Source organism: Dermacentor variabilis, chromosome 4, assembly GCF_050947875.1.
Source record: "Dermacentor variabilis isolate Ectoservices chromosome 4, ASM5094787v1, whole genome shotgun sequence".
NCBI classification, from domain to species: Eukaryota; Metazoa; Arthropoda; class Arachnida; order Ixodida; family Ixodidae; genus Dermacentor; species Dermacentor variabilis.
The window spans coordinates 190173085-190188495 of NC_134571.1; positions in this window are offsets into that span (position 1 = coordinate 190173085).

A 15411-nucleotide genomic window follows, 5' to 3' on the forward strand; every position below is an offset into this window, starting at 1 on the left:
ACGCTCTCAAAGTGTTCCCCAAGCGAGTCTGCCTGATCTTTCAATGTTTGACCTTGTGTGTTTACCAAAGGAAGGGAATATGTTTGTCGCCCTTTTATCCTATTAACCCTGTTCCAAACTTTGGCCTCATCTGTATACGAATTGATACCGGATAAAAACTTCTGCCAACTCTCTCTTCTTGCCTGTCGGCGTGTTCGCCTGCCTTGCGATTTCACTTTCTTATAGTTAAACAGATTTTCCGCAGTGGGAGAGGCGCGTAGCAACCCCCACGCTTTGTTCTGTTTCTTACGAGCGATCCTACAGTCCTCGTTCCACCACGGGACACGCCGTTTGCATGCCAAGCCATTTACTTGTGATATACATTTAGTTGCGGCATCTATTATGAAGGCTGTAAAATATTCCACGGCAGCATCAATTCCTAACGAGGACATGTCATCCCATGATATGCTAGTTAAGTTTCGGAATTTATCCCACTCTGTTGTGTCAATCTTCCACCTAGGAGCCTGTGGTGGATATTCGTTTTCTTTAAGTGTTCTTAGTAGTACGGGAAAGTGGTCGCTTCCGTAAGGATCATTCGTAACTTCCCATTCTAGTTCAGCCAGTATGGACGGAGAAACTATGCTCAGATCAATTGAAGAAAAGGTATTGTTTGCAAGACAGTAATATGTGGGTTTCTTCTTATTCAGAAGGCACGCACCAGAGGAAAAAAGGAACTGTTCAACAAGTCGACCTCGCGCATCTATACGAGAGTCGCCCCGCAGGGAGCTGTGCGCATTGAAATCGCCAAGTAGAACATAAGGTTCTGGCAATTGATCAATAAAGGATTGGAATTCATGCTTCGTTAATTTGTAATGTGGGGGTATGTAAACAGAGCTAATGGTGATCAGTTTGTTTAGGAATACAGCTCGAACCGCCACTGCTTCGAGAGGCGTTTGTAGCTGTAAAAGTTGACATGCAATGCTCTTATGGATAGAAATGGCAACACCGCCCGATGATGCGATAGCATCATCGCGATCTTTCCGAAACGTGACATACGGTCGTAGAAAGTTTGTGTGTTGTGGTTTTAAGTGTGTTTCCTGTAAACACAGCACTTTTGGATTGTGTTGGTGGATCAGTTCTTGTACATCATCAAGGTTTCTAAGGAGACCTCTGACGTTCCATTGTATGATTTGTGTATCCATATTTAATGTAAATTAGTGCTGTGTGTACGGAAACGGAAGTGATGCCTTAGATTACAGAGCCCTTTCGAGGCCCTGTAATCGGGGTTTTGCTCTTTCGGAAGCGTTCGAGGGAGCCTCGCCGCTCCTTAGGCGCTTGGTGCGCCTTGAGGGTAGGTGTAGTGTCCATTGCCTCGTGTGAGGCGCCGGACACGTGCTCTTGCGAGCGAGAAGTTACTAGAGAGGGTCCCGCCTTGGAGGGCAAGACCCCTGCGCCCACCAGCCCGGAGGTCGATTTGGCTGCGCCGGCTGTTGCCAGTGCAGGAAGGGGCTGGGTAGGCCGGGGTAGCCTCGGCTGCGCCAACCTTCGGGGTCGATGATCCCTCATTTGACGGAGCAGCGCTAGCTGCAACCGCCGCGGGGGCAGATGGCGTAGCTGCCGACTCACTGCCTGTGGGTCGGACAGCCGCCGGAGGCCGTTGCGACGCTGCCCCCTGACGCGCCACTTCGGCAAAGCTTTTCTTTGGCAGGTATGCAACCCGCCTGCGTGCCTCTTTGTACGATATGTTTTCTTTAACTTTGATTGTGACTATGTCTTTCTCTTTTTTCCAGGACGGGCACGACCGCGAGTACGCGGCGTGCTCGCCTTCACAGTTTACGCAGTGGAGAGTGTTCTTGCAAGCTTCAGAATTATGTTCGTGGGCACTGCACTTCGCACAGGTTTGACGGCCTCGGCAGCTCTGCGAACTGTGGCCGAAGCGTTGGCATTTGAAACATCTAAGGGGATTTGGCACATATGGCCTAACACGGAGCTTGATGTACCCGGCCTCTACAGACTCGGGCAGAATACTTGAGCCGAAAGTCAATATAAGGTGTTTGGTCTTGATTTCTTTACTGTCACGCCTGATCTTAATTCTTTTAACATTGATTACATTCTGGTCACTGAAGCCCTCCAAGAGTTCATCCTCAGTGGGCTCCAGCAAGTCATCGTCCGAGACAACACCGCGGCTTGTGTTCATGGTACGGTGCGGGGTTACTGTTACTTGGGTCTCTCCAAATGACACAAGTTTCGGCAGCTTCTCATACTGCTTCTGATCTTGGAGCTCCAAAAGGAGATCACCACTTGACATTCTGGACACCTTATATCCTGTACCGCAAACTTCGGTCAAAGTCTTGGAAACAAGGAACGGTGAAATGGATCGCACTAGTTTGTCTGGTTTTTCTGAATGAATCACGTGGAATCGGGGAAAGTTGTGGACTTGTCGTCCGAAAAATTGAAAGATATCTTCGGTGCGCCCTCGTTTCTGAGGGCGATCAGGGAGTTTGGGGAAAGAAGTTTCCATGAAATATATAAAAATTCGGCAACAGCGCCGACCGCCCACCACGGAGCCCAACGGGGGGACGCGGCAGAGCTTGCATGCAAGTCTGCACGACGCCAGTCGTACGCCGCCACTATAACCAAATATGGTGTACCCAAGGTTGGATAGCCACACAGGGTTAACCCTTGCCGCCGAGAAGAAGGAAGTAAATAGAAGAGAGAAGGAGACAGGAAAGGTGGAAAGTAAGAGAAAGTCGAAGGCTGGAGGGAGAGAGAGACAGGAAAAGGCGACTACCGATTTCCCCCGGGTGGGTCAGTCCGGGGGTGCCGTCTACGTGAAGCAGAGGCCAAAGAGGCGTGTTGCCTCCTCCGGGGGGCCTTAAAGGTCCGAACACCCGGCATCGGCTCAACCCCCAGGATCCCCCTTCCCCCGGACACGGCTAAGCCGCGCACGGCTACACGCGGGAGGGTCCAACCCTCGTGTGCTCGGGTACGTGGTGTCGCAACACACCAAACGCCTGCTTACGCAGACGCCCCTGCGGGGCCCGGAAATGCATTTGGATTTCAATGTCTGAAGCGTTTTTTGTAACTTCCATGAAAGATGTATCGCATTGTATCAACTGCCACTCCCAAGGAGGTAGCAGCTTGGCTGGATGCATTAGGCGAAGTTCGAGAAGTGGAACATGCATTTCATGACTAAGCTCCCTCACACGCAGCGAGAAAGGCTGTCTTACGGAAGGACGATTACGAAACAGTGTAGTATATGTCATGTCATTAATGGTGTTAAAACAGGGATGTTCAGGATTAGAGTGGACTTTCAAAAAATATGTTTGGCTGATGTACGTTCTCTGGATATGAAGTGACCATTCATTCGATTCTGCATATAAACTTTGTACGGGACTCGTTCTGAAAGCTCCTGTGGCTAAACGGATACCCAGATGGTGAACAGGGTCTAGCATCTTTAGCGCGCTCGGGGCGGCAGAGTTATATACCACGGCACCATAATCTAATCGTGACCGGATTAGGCTCTTATAGAGATTCATTAGGCACTTCCTGTCACTACCCCACGTAGTCTGGGATAGGAGTTTCATTATGTTCATTGTTTTTAGACACTTTTCTTTAAGATGTTTAATGTGTGGGACGAAAGTGAGTCTATTGTCGAGTATGATGATATGTGGTGTTTTGTGGCGCAAGGGCCAGGTTTGGCCAAAGAGCGCCATGACACGTGGTAATGTTGAAGATGTATTATGGAAGATGTGACTTGGCTGTAAAGTGGCCTAAAAATATTCGCTCTAAAGTTCCGTAAAATCTACGTGCTATAAAATTATGGCGATGACTTATGACGAATACTATGAAGATTAAAATCCATCGTAGAAGAATGATGCAAATTATAAAATATATGAGATCGTAAAATTACTTGGAGCACTGCTGCCTCGACAGAGCTTGAAAGACAACGGCCTAGAGGCATGTGCTATACTAAAGAGATATCGCAGCGGCATCCTCTGAAGAGAGGACCCGCTACGAACATGTGGGGCTAAAAACATGCAAGACAACATCTTTCAGAAAACTTAGGACGGCGTTGGTGTCAAATAAGGGTTCTCGGCCGAGTAGCATTGCGGGATGAAGGGGGATGTGATGCCGGTATGCTAAAGGAAAATGTTTCTTTCTTTCATATTCGGCTTCCCGACACTCCAGGAGGACGTGGAGGACGGTCAGCCTCTCCCCGCATCTACCGCAGGTTGGAGGATCATTTTCAGTGAGTAAATAGTTATGCGTGCCAAATGTGTGTCCTATTCTGAGACGACAGAATAGGACATCTGTTCGGCGTGATTTTGTTACAGAGGGCCAGAATCCTAACTGTGGCTTTATCACGTGGAGCTTATTATTTGTTTCCGCGTCCCATAGGCGTTGCCAGTGATTTCGTAGTTTCCTCCGCAAGAAGGGCTTCAGATCTGTGACAGGAACTGCAGCGGTGGGATTAGCAGAATGCCATGCAACTGACGTGGCCATCTGGTCCGCCAGAACATTACCTTCGATGGCCCTATGTCCTGGCACCCAGCATATAATCACATGCTGGTTAGATATATATGCGTTACATAAGATGGAATAGAGTTCAATTATAACAGGATTTTTGTGCTTACAGAACGATATCAAAGCCTTCACAACACTTAGGGAGTCCGTATATATAACTGATCTTTTGAGTTTTGATTTCCTTATATGCTTCACGGTCGATAATATTGCGTAGGCTTCAGCCGTAAAGATACTAGTTTCCGGATGCAGTACGCCGGATTCCGAGAAGGATGGACCGACGGCTGCATAGGACACCCCGTCGTGCGACTTCGATGCGTCTGTGTAGAACTCCGTGCAGGAGTGTTTGTGTTGGAGTTCCCGGAAATGCATTTGGATTTCAATGTCTGAAGCGTGCTTTGTAACTTGAACGAAAGATGTGTCGCATTGTATCAGCTGCCACTCCCAAGGAGGTAGCAGCTTGGCTGGATGCATTAGGCGAAGCTCGAGGAGTGGAACATGCACTTCTTCACTAAGCTCCCTCACACGCAGCGAGAAAGGCTGTCTTACGGATGGACGATTATGAAAGAGTGTAGCATATGTCATATCGTTAATGGTATTAAAACACGGATGTTGAGGATTAGAGTGGACTTTCAGAAAATATGTTTGGCTGATGTATGTTCTCTGGATATGAAGTGACCACTCATTCGATTCTCCATATAAACTTTGTATGGGACTCGTTCTGAAAGCTCCTGTGGCTAAACGGATACCTAGATGGTGAACAGGGTCTAGCATCTTTAGCGCACTTGGAGCGGCAGAATGATAGCTCACGGCACCATAATCTAATCGTGAACGAATCAGGCTCTTATAGAGATTAATTAAACACTTCCTGTCACTACCCCACGAAGTATGGGATAGAAGTTTGATTAGGTTCATTGTTTTCAGGCATTTTTCTTTAAGATGTTTAATGTGGGGGACGAAAGTGAGTCTGTAGTCTAGTATAACACCTAGAAATTTGTGCTCTTTGTTTACGGGTATTTGTTGTCCACATAGTTCTACGCAAGGATCTGGGATCATTCCTCTCTTGCTTGTAAAAAGAACGCAAGAGCTTTTGTTAGGATTGATCTTAAATCCATTCTTGTCTGCCCACATCGACACTTTGTTCAGGCCATGCTGTACCTGTCTCTCGCACACTGCGAGGTTACAAGATTTGAAAGCTATTTATATGTCGTCCACGTAGACAGAATAAGAGATTGCCGATGGTAATGAAGCGCGAAGCGTGTTCATCTTCACGATGAAGAGTGTGCAGCTGAGCACGCCTCCTTGGGGTACTCCAGTTTCTTGCGTAAAAGGACGCGAAAGTACATTACCGACTTTTACGCGGAAGGTACGAGTGGACAGATAGCTTTCTATTAGGTTTAGCATATTGCCATGGATGCCCATTTCTGACAAGTCTCTTAAAATTCCGTAACGCCACGTCGTATCGTACGCCTTCTCCATATCGAGAAATATTGATAAGAAGAACTGTTTATGTATAAAGGCGTCCCGGATATTTCCTTCAATACGTACAAGATGGTCGGTAGTGGAGCGCCCTTCTCGGAAGCCACACTGATAGGGATCAAGCATTTTGTTCTGTTCAAGGAAATGGATGAGTCGCCGATTTATCATTCTTTCAAATACCTTACTCATGCAACTTGTGAGGGCAATCGGGCGGTAGCTTGCCACTGAGGAGGGATCTTTGCCTTGTTTTAAAACAGGGACCACTATGGCTTCTTTCCATGCGGTCGGAAGGTACCCTGCGTCCCAAATGGTGTTGAAAAGTGTGAGTAGTGTAACTTGCGTGTCATTGTGTAAGTTTTTGAGCATTTCGTACATGATTCTGTCAGATCCCGGTGCAGAGCTCTTGCATGAGCTCAAGGCAGCTCTCAACTCGGCAATACTGAAAGGGCAATTGTACGATTCATTCTGTAGACATTTTCTTTTGAGTGGCTTACATTCTTCTATTTGCTTATACTTCAGGAAGGATTTCGAATAATGTTTTGAACTTGACACACTCTCAAAGTGCTCCCCAAGTGAGTCTGCCTGATGTTGCAGCGTATCACCCTGTGTGTTTACCAGAGGGAGTGAATATGTTTGTCTCCCTCTAATTCTATTTACGCGGTTCCAGACTTTCGCCTCATCTGTAAACGAGTTGATGTTCGATAAAAACTTTTGCCAACTCTCTCTTCTGGCCTGTCGGCGAGTTCTCCTGCCTTGAGACTTAACTTTCTTAAAGTTAACAAGATTCTCTGCAGTGGGTGAAGCACGTAGCAACCCCCACGCTTTGTTTTGATTCCTACGTGCGACTCTACATTCATCGTTCCACCACGGGACATGCCGTTTGCATGCCGAGCCACTTACTTCACGTATGCATTTAGATGCGGCATCTATAATGAAAGCTGTAAAGTAATCCACAGGAGCATCAATTTCTAACGAGGACATGTCATCCCATGATATGCTAGTTAAGGTTCGGAATTTCTCCCAGTCGGCTGTATCGATTTTCCACCTAGGAGCCTGTGGTAGACATTCGTTTTCTTTATATGTTCTTAGTAGTATCGGGAAGTGGTCGCTCCCGTAAGGATTGTCGTTAACTTCCCATTCAAGTTCAGAGAGCAGTGACGGGGAGACTAGGCTAAGATCTATTGAAGAAAATGTTCTGTTTGCAAGAGAATAGTATGTCGCTTCCTTCTTATTCAGAAGACAAGCACCAGAAGAGAAAAGGAACTGTTCAACGAGACGACCTCGCGCGTCTGTACGAGAGTCGCCCCACAGGGAGCTGTGCGCATTGAAATCGCCAAGAACAACATAAGGTTCTGGAAATTGATCTATATAGGATTGAAATTCTTGTTTCGTTAATTTGTAATGTGGGGGTATGTAAAGAGAGCTAATGGTGATGAGTTTGTTTAGGAGAACAGCTCGAACCGCCACTGCTTCGAGAGGCGTTTGTAGCTGTAAAAGTTCACACGCAATGCTCTTATGGATAACAATGACGACACCGCCCGATGATGCAACAGCATCATCGCGATCTTTACGAAAAGTTATGTACTGTCGGAGAAAGCTTGTGTGTTTGGATTTTAAGTGTGTTTCCTGTAAACACAGCACTTTTGGATTGTATTGGTGGATCAGTTCTTGTACATCATCAAGGTTTCTAAGGAGACCTCTGACGTTCCATTGTATGATTTGTGTATCCATATTTAAAGCGAATTGGTGCTGTGTTTACGGAAACGGAAGTGATGCCTTAGATTACAGAGCTCTTGCGAGGCCCTGTAACCGGGGTTCTGCCTTTTTTGGAGCGTTCGAGGGAGCCTCGCCGCTCCCTAGGAGCTTGGAGCGCCGTGGGGATAGGTGTTGTGTCCATTGCCTCTTGTGAGGCGCCGGACACGCGCTCTTGAGAGCGAGAAGTTTTTCGAGAGATTCTCACCTCGGAAGGCCAGACCCCTGCGCCCACCAGCCCGGAGGTCGATGGGGTTCCCTGAGGGATTTGGGTGCGCCGGCTGTTGCCAGCGCTGGAAGGGGCCGGGGAGGTTGGGGCAGCCTCGGCTGCGCCCACCTTCGGGGTTGATGGTCCCCCTTGCAGTGTTGACGGAGCAGCGCTAGCTGCAACCGCCGCAGGGGCAAAAGGCGTAACTGCCGACTCACTGCTTGTGGGTCGGACAGCCGCCGGAGGCCGTTGTGACGCTGCCCCCTTACGCGCCACATCGGCAAAGCTGCTCTTAGACAGGTATGACATCCGCCTACGTGCCTCTTTGAAAGATATGTTTTCTTTGACTTTGATTGTCACAATCTCTTTTTCTCTTTTCCAGGACGGGCAGGCGCGCGAGTATGCGGCATGCTCGCCATCACAGTTCACACAATGTGGAGTGTTTTGGCACGTTTCGGAGGAATGTTCGTTGTCACTGCACTTGGCACAAGTCAGCCGGCCTCGACAGTTCTGTGAACTGTGGCCAAAACGTTGGCACTTAAAGCATCTGAGAGGATTGGGAACGTATGGCCGAACACGAAGTTTGATATAACCAGCCTCGATGGACTCGGGAAGGACACTTGAGCCGAAAGTCAGTATCAGGTGTTTCGTCTTGATCTCTTTTCCATCTCTCCTCATCTTAATTCGTTTAACATTGATAACATTCTGGTCACTGAAGCCCTCCAAGAGTTCAGCCTCAGTGAGCTCCATTAAGTCATCGTCAGAGACAACACCACGGGTGGTGTTCATCGTGCGGTGCGGGGTTATAATTATTTCGGTTTCCCCAAATGACACTAGTGTTGACAATTTATCATATTGTTTTTGATCGCGGAGCTCCAAGAGGAGATCGCCGCTTGACATCCTCGACGCCTTATATCCAGGACCAAAGGCTTCAGTCAGTGACTTCGAAACAAGGAAGGGTGAGATAGTTCTTACTGGTTTATCTGGTTTTGCAGAGTGGATGACATGGAAACGCGGGAAGGATTCTTTTTGGCGGCCAAAAAATTGGAAGACTTCATCGGTGCGCCCTCTTTTCTGAGGGCGATCAGGTAATGGAGGGAAAGAGGTAGCCATGAGTGGACATGTAGTTTTCGGCAGCAACGCCAGCCACCCACCATGGAGTCCAACAAGGGGACGCTGCAGGGCCTGAAAAACAGGGCCTGCAAACGCCAGCTGTACGTTGCCACTATAACCCAATATGACATAACCAAGGTTGGCTACTCACACAAGGTTAACCCTTGCCGCCAAGAAGGAAGTAAATAGAAGAGAGAAGGAGACAGGAAAGGTGGAAAGTAAGAGGAAGTCGAAGGCTGGAGGGAGAGAGAGACAGGAAAAGGCGACTACCGATTTCCCCCGGGTGGGTCAGTCCGGGGGTGCCGTCTACGTGAAGCAGAGGCCAAAGAGGCGTGTTGCCTCCTCCGGGGGGCCTTAAAGGTCCGAACACCCGGCATCGGCTCAACCCCAAGGATCCCCCTTTCCCCGGACACGGCTAAGCCGCGCACGGCTACACGCGGGAGGGTCCAACCCTCGTGTGCTCGGGTACGTGGTGTCGCAACACACCAAACGCCTGCTTACGCAGACGCCCGGGGCCCGGAAATGCATTTGGATTTCAATGTCTGAAGCGTTTTTTGTAACTTCCATGAAAGATGTATCGCATTGTATCAACTGCCACTCCCAAGGAGGTAGCAGCTTGGCTGGATGCATTAGGCGAAGTTCGAAAAGTGGAACATGCATTTCATGACTAAGCTCCCTCACACGCAGCGAGAAAGGCTGTCTTACGGAAGGACGATTACGAAACAGTGTAGTATATGTCATGTCATTAATGGTGTTAAAACAGGGATGTTCAGGATTAGAGTGGACTTTCAAAAAATATGTTTGGCTGATGTATGTTCTCTGCATATGAAGTGACCACTCAGTCGATTCTGCATATAAACTTTGTACGGGACTCGTTCTGAAAGCTCCTGTGGCTAAACGGATACCCAGATGGTGAACAGGGTCTAGCATCTTTAGCGCGCTCGGGGCGGCAGAGTTATATACCACGGCACCATAATCTAATCGTGACCGGATTAGGCTCTTATAGAGATTCATTAGGCACTTCCTGTCACTACCCCACTGTTTGGGATCGCACCGCTGGCACGATCTGTTGGGAACTCGGCGCTGACGCCCGTGGTTGTACCTGGGTCGCAAGCCCCAAGGGTAGCGTTGGCCTGGCGGCCTGGGGTACAACTGGAAGCATCCGAAGGTCCCGGCAAAGCATGAGTCGACTGGTAACAACGAAACAACTTGTTTATTTTAACATCGCAAAGAGTTGGCGGTCAGGTTGACCGAAGTAGAGAGACGGGAGAGCACTTCACTCAACAGAAGAAATCGGAGCCCTCCTTTTGGCGTCCGGGGGCAGCTGTTTTTATACTCTCGCAGTTGAGGGCAAGAAGGAACCCCTCAAAAGACGAGCACGTCAATGTACAATGGGCTAATGGTGACGCACACTGTCGTAGCGATGCCGTAGCACCATGTCGAGCACGATCTCGTAGCACCCTGTCGTGGCGCTGCCGGTCGGACACAATGACTGTAATGAGAGGATGGTCCCTGCTTTGGCATCGCCTGTTTCGGGCATAATGACTGGAACGAGATCCCTGCTTTGGCATCGCCTGTTTCGGGCACAATGACTGGAATGAGATCCCTGCTTTGGCATCGCCTGTTTCGGGCACAATGACTGGAATGCGAGGATGATCCCTAGGCGGTCGCATCGCCGCAGTCGCGCCTGGAAACACCTGGCGATGAGTGTTGCGGCGACGACGATCGGGCCAAAAATGTCTGCCGCCCCGCCGCAGTCGCGCCGGCAAAACCACGTGTCGCAGGCGAAACGCAACAGACCGCCCCGCCGGGGGAAGGAGATCCCGATGGACAGGGGACTGCATCCGCTGTCCGGAGGGATGTCGCTCGATGATGCTCATAACCGAAGTCGGGCGTCCCTCGACGTTTCTTGAGCGCAGCGCACAGAGAAGGCCTCGTTCTCTTGTTCAGGTTCGCACGGGACACTGCAAAGTGACTTCGGGAGAGTTCACATTTTTGTTCTCGTTCCCGGCAAGCGTTAGAACTACGCTGAAACTCAACCGCTCAGTCAGCAAGCACGGCACAACCCTCACTAAGCCCTGCCAGGCTCTTTCCCCTTTTTATACCACTGCCTAGTTCCTTACAGTAGTCTAGCATCACTCAGAACGCGTCCACAAATTGAAAAATTGCACTAGAAAGCATATCATCACTTTGAAACACTAAACAAAAGCAATATGTTAAAAAAAATCCTGCCTCAGGAAGAAAAACATCAGTAACAAACAATTTTGAGGCTGATTCCTACGTTAGGGGCTTCGACTTAAGCCATCGGCGTTACCGTTGAGACTCCCCTTTTTGTAACGCACCTCAAAGGAATATTGTTGTAAAGCGAGGCTCCAGCGCAGGAGGCGGCCATTTTTGGGAGAGATGGTCTGCAGCCATTGGAGAGGGCAGTGATCCGTCTCAATGATAAACCTTGAGCCGGCTAGATAGCATGACAATTTCTGAACGGCCCACACGAGACATGCACACTCTTTCTCGGTGGCGCTATACGCCTGCTCACGACTGGTCAGCTTACGACTAGCATACAGGACGGGGTGTTCTACTTCTCCATTTTCCCGTTGGCACAGTACAACGCCCATGCCTCGCTCACTAGCATCGCACTGAACAACGAACCCTTTTGTATAGTCTGGCGATCGTAGCACAGGCTGGTTTGTTAGGGCACTCTTTAGGGCGCTAAAAGCTCTTTCCTTTGTCTCGTCCCAGACGACTGTTTGAGGCTCTGTCTTTCTTAGAGCATCCGTCAGGGGAGCCGCGATATCAGAGTACCTAGGGATGTACCTCTGATAGTAGCCGGCGACACCCAAGAACGACCGAATATCGGTCTTGGTGCGCGGTTGCGGAAAGTCTCGCACAGCGGCCACTTTTATTTCAGAGGGGCGGCGACGACCCTGACCAATCACGTGACCGAGGTAGACAACCTCGGCCTGTGCTAACTGGCACTTAGGAGCCTTGACTGTCAAGCCTGCTTCGCGCAGGCGGGTTAGCACTGCCCGCAAGTGTGTCATATGCTCAGACCAGGATGCGGAGAATATCGCTACGTCGTCTAGATACGGTAAAGCGAATTCTTGCTGTCCCCGCAACACTTTATCCATGAGACTTGAAAAACAGTATGGCGCGTTCTTCAAACCAAAACTCAACACTTTAGGACGGAATGTTCCCATTGGTGAAATTAACGCCGCATACCTACTAGCCTCTTCTGTAAGTGGAACCTGCCAATAACCCCTGACAAGATCTAGGGTGGAAATAAACTGAGCGCTACTAACTTTCTCAAGGCGCTCCTCGATGTTAGGGATCGGATAAATTTGATCCTTAGTGATGGAATTAAGCCTGCGGTAGTCGACGCAAGGACGAGGTTCCTTGCCCGGTACCTCAACTAAAATCAAAGGGGAGGTATAATCACTCTCACCTGCCTCAATAACACCGAGCTGTAGCATTTTCTTTACCTCAGCCTCCATAATATCGCTCTGGCGGGGTGACACCCGATACGCCTTGGATCGTACTGGCTCTGTGGAGGTAAGTTCTATATCATGAGTAAGTACAGAAGTCCTACCAGGCCTCTCAGAGAACAGACCTTGAAACTCTTGTAATAGCTGGTGTAGTTCGGTTTTCTGCTGGGGCGACAGCGGTGCTTTACTGATAAGGTCACTAATGACTTGACCGGTGTCTTCCCTGTTCGTCACTGAGCCTAGTCCTGGAAGCTCGACCGGAAGCTCTTCAGGAACGTTTACCATCATGCACACCACTGCTTCCCTTTGTCTATAAGGTTTGAGCAGATTACAGTGGTAAACTTGCTGTGCTTTCCGCTTTCCTGGCAGACTTACCACGTAGTTAACGTCCGACAGTTTCTGAACAATTCGTGCTGGGCCCTCCCACTGCACGTCTAGTTTGTTGTTTAGCGATGTGCGCAATATCATGACCTCATCGCCAACCTCAAAACGACGGGCCCTGGCTGTCCGATCATAATAAACCTTGGCCCTCTGCTGGGCCTTTGTCATTGCTTCACCTGACAACTCCTGTGCCCTTCTTAAGCGTTCGAGGAGCTTAAGTACGTACTCCACCACGACTGGGTCGTCGCCCCTACCTTCCCATGATTCTCGAAGCATGCGAAGCGGAGATCGAAGCGAGCGACCGTACACCAGTTCAGCTGGCGAAAACCCCGTAGCCGCATGCGGCGCGGTCCTTAAAGCAAACATCACCCCAGGCAGACACAGCTCCCAGTCAGTTTGATGTTCAAAACACAAGGCTCTCAACACGCGCTTCATGACGGAGTGGAGCTTCTCAACGGAATTCGACTGTGGGTGGTACACTGAGCTGTGTAACAGCTTTACCCCACACCTTTCGAGAAAAGTTGTCGTCAAAGCGCTAGTAAACACTGTGCCCTGATCTGATTGAATTTCTGCAGGAAAACCAACTCGCGCAAATATGGACAGTAGTGCATTAACTATCTCAACTGAGCTGAGTTCTTTAAGCGGCACTGCTTCAGGGAACTTTGTCGCTGGGCAGATCACAGTCAAAATGTGTCTGTACCCCGTGGCTGTTACCGGCAGAGGTCCCACTGTATCCATAACGAGCCGTCTAAAAGGCTCCGTTATGATAGGTACCAATTTCAACGGCGCCCTTGATTTGTCCCCTGGTTTGCCCACCCGCTGACAAGTGTCACATGTCCTCACGAAATGGTCTGCGTCCCGAAAACACCCTGGCCAATAGTACTCTTGCAAGAGACGGTCCTTAGTTTTCTTAACTCCTAGGTGTCCGGACCACGAACCCCCATGTGACAAGCGCAACAGATCCTGACGATAGCATTGAGGCACGACCAGCTGATCGAACTCCACTCCTCGGCGGTCTAGATACTTCCGGTACAGGACTCCACCTCTTTCCACAAAACGCGCAGTTTTCCTGGCGATACCTTCTTTGACATTGCAGCGCACGTTTTCCAGGCTGCCATCCTTTTTTTGCTCGGCTATCAAAGCCGTCCGGCTGACTTTTAGCAACCTATCAAGTCCGTCTGACGTAGGCGTGATGAGCAAATCAGTAGATAGCTCTTCTAACTTTCCCGAATCGGGATTTTCCTCTCCAGTATCTGGCGCCTTCAACGCTACAGACTCAATTTTATTCAGTTCGGGCGTGCTCTGAATATCAGCTTGCTGCGCCTCTGACCCTTTTTCGTTGTTTGATAACGTCGGCCCCGCAACTACCGCCTTTGCAGCGAGCTCCCGAACCTTCGATCTGGTTAAGGCCTGAACACTAGCTTCACCAAACAAAAGCCCCTTCTCGCGCAGGAGGTGATCGGACCTGTTTGAAAATAGGTACGGGTACTGGGGTGGCAGCATAGATGACACTGCCGCCTCTGTCTCAAGCGTTCCGAAAGGTCCTTCAATAAGCACCTTTGCTACCGGCAGACACACGCTATGAGCTTCCACGGCTTGCTTGATCCACGCGCACTCGCCCGTGAACATATGGGGTTCTACGTAAGACGGGTGAACTACATCCATCGTAGCTGCGGAATCGCGAAGCACTCGGCACTCTTTCCCGTTCACGAGGAGGTCTCGCATGTAAGGCTCGAGAAGCTTCATGTTCTCGTCAGTGCTGCCTATTGAAAAAAACACAACTTTTGGTGTTGTTTCCGGACACTGCGCCGAAAAGTGACCCGGCTTCTGGCACGTATAACACAAGCGCGCTCGCCTCATCTCGAACCGCTTTCTGCGTTTGGCTGCCGCCGTCTCTTTACGTTTGGTCGGACTGCTTTCACTCGCATCCTCACTACGCGTGTCCCCTTTTAATCTCATGGGCGTGAACCTCGGCCTCTCAAACTTCGAGCCAAATTCACCCTTTTGACCGTCCTTAGCTCCGCGAGCCCGACGCGTCACAAACTCCTCGGCTAGCTCAGCGGCTTTAGCCACCGTACAAACGTCTGGCCTATCCAAGACCCAGTATCGCACGTTCTCCGGTAACCGACTATAAAACTGTTCTAGCCCGAAACACTGCAGAACTTTATCGTGGTCACCAAACGCTTTCTCTTCTTTGAGCCACTCCTGCATGTTCGACATAAGCCTATACGCAAACTCTGTATATGACTCACTTTTGCCTTTCTCATTTTCCCGAAACTTCCGACGGAACGCCTCCGCAGACAGCCGGTACTTTTTTAGCAGACTCGATTTTACTTTGTCGAAATCCTCTGCTTCCTCTCTATCCAAGCGAGCGACTACGTCGGCCGCCTCGCCGGGTAACAAAGTGAGCAAGCGCTGTGGCCACGTTTCCCGAGAGAACCCCTGCTTCTCGCACGTTCGCTCAAAGTTAACCAGGAACAAACCAATGTC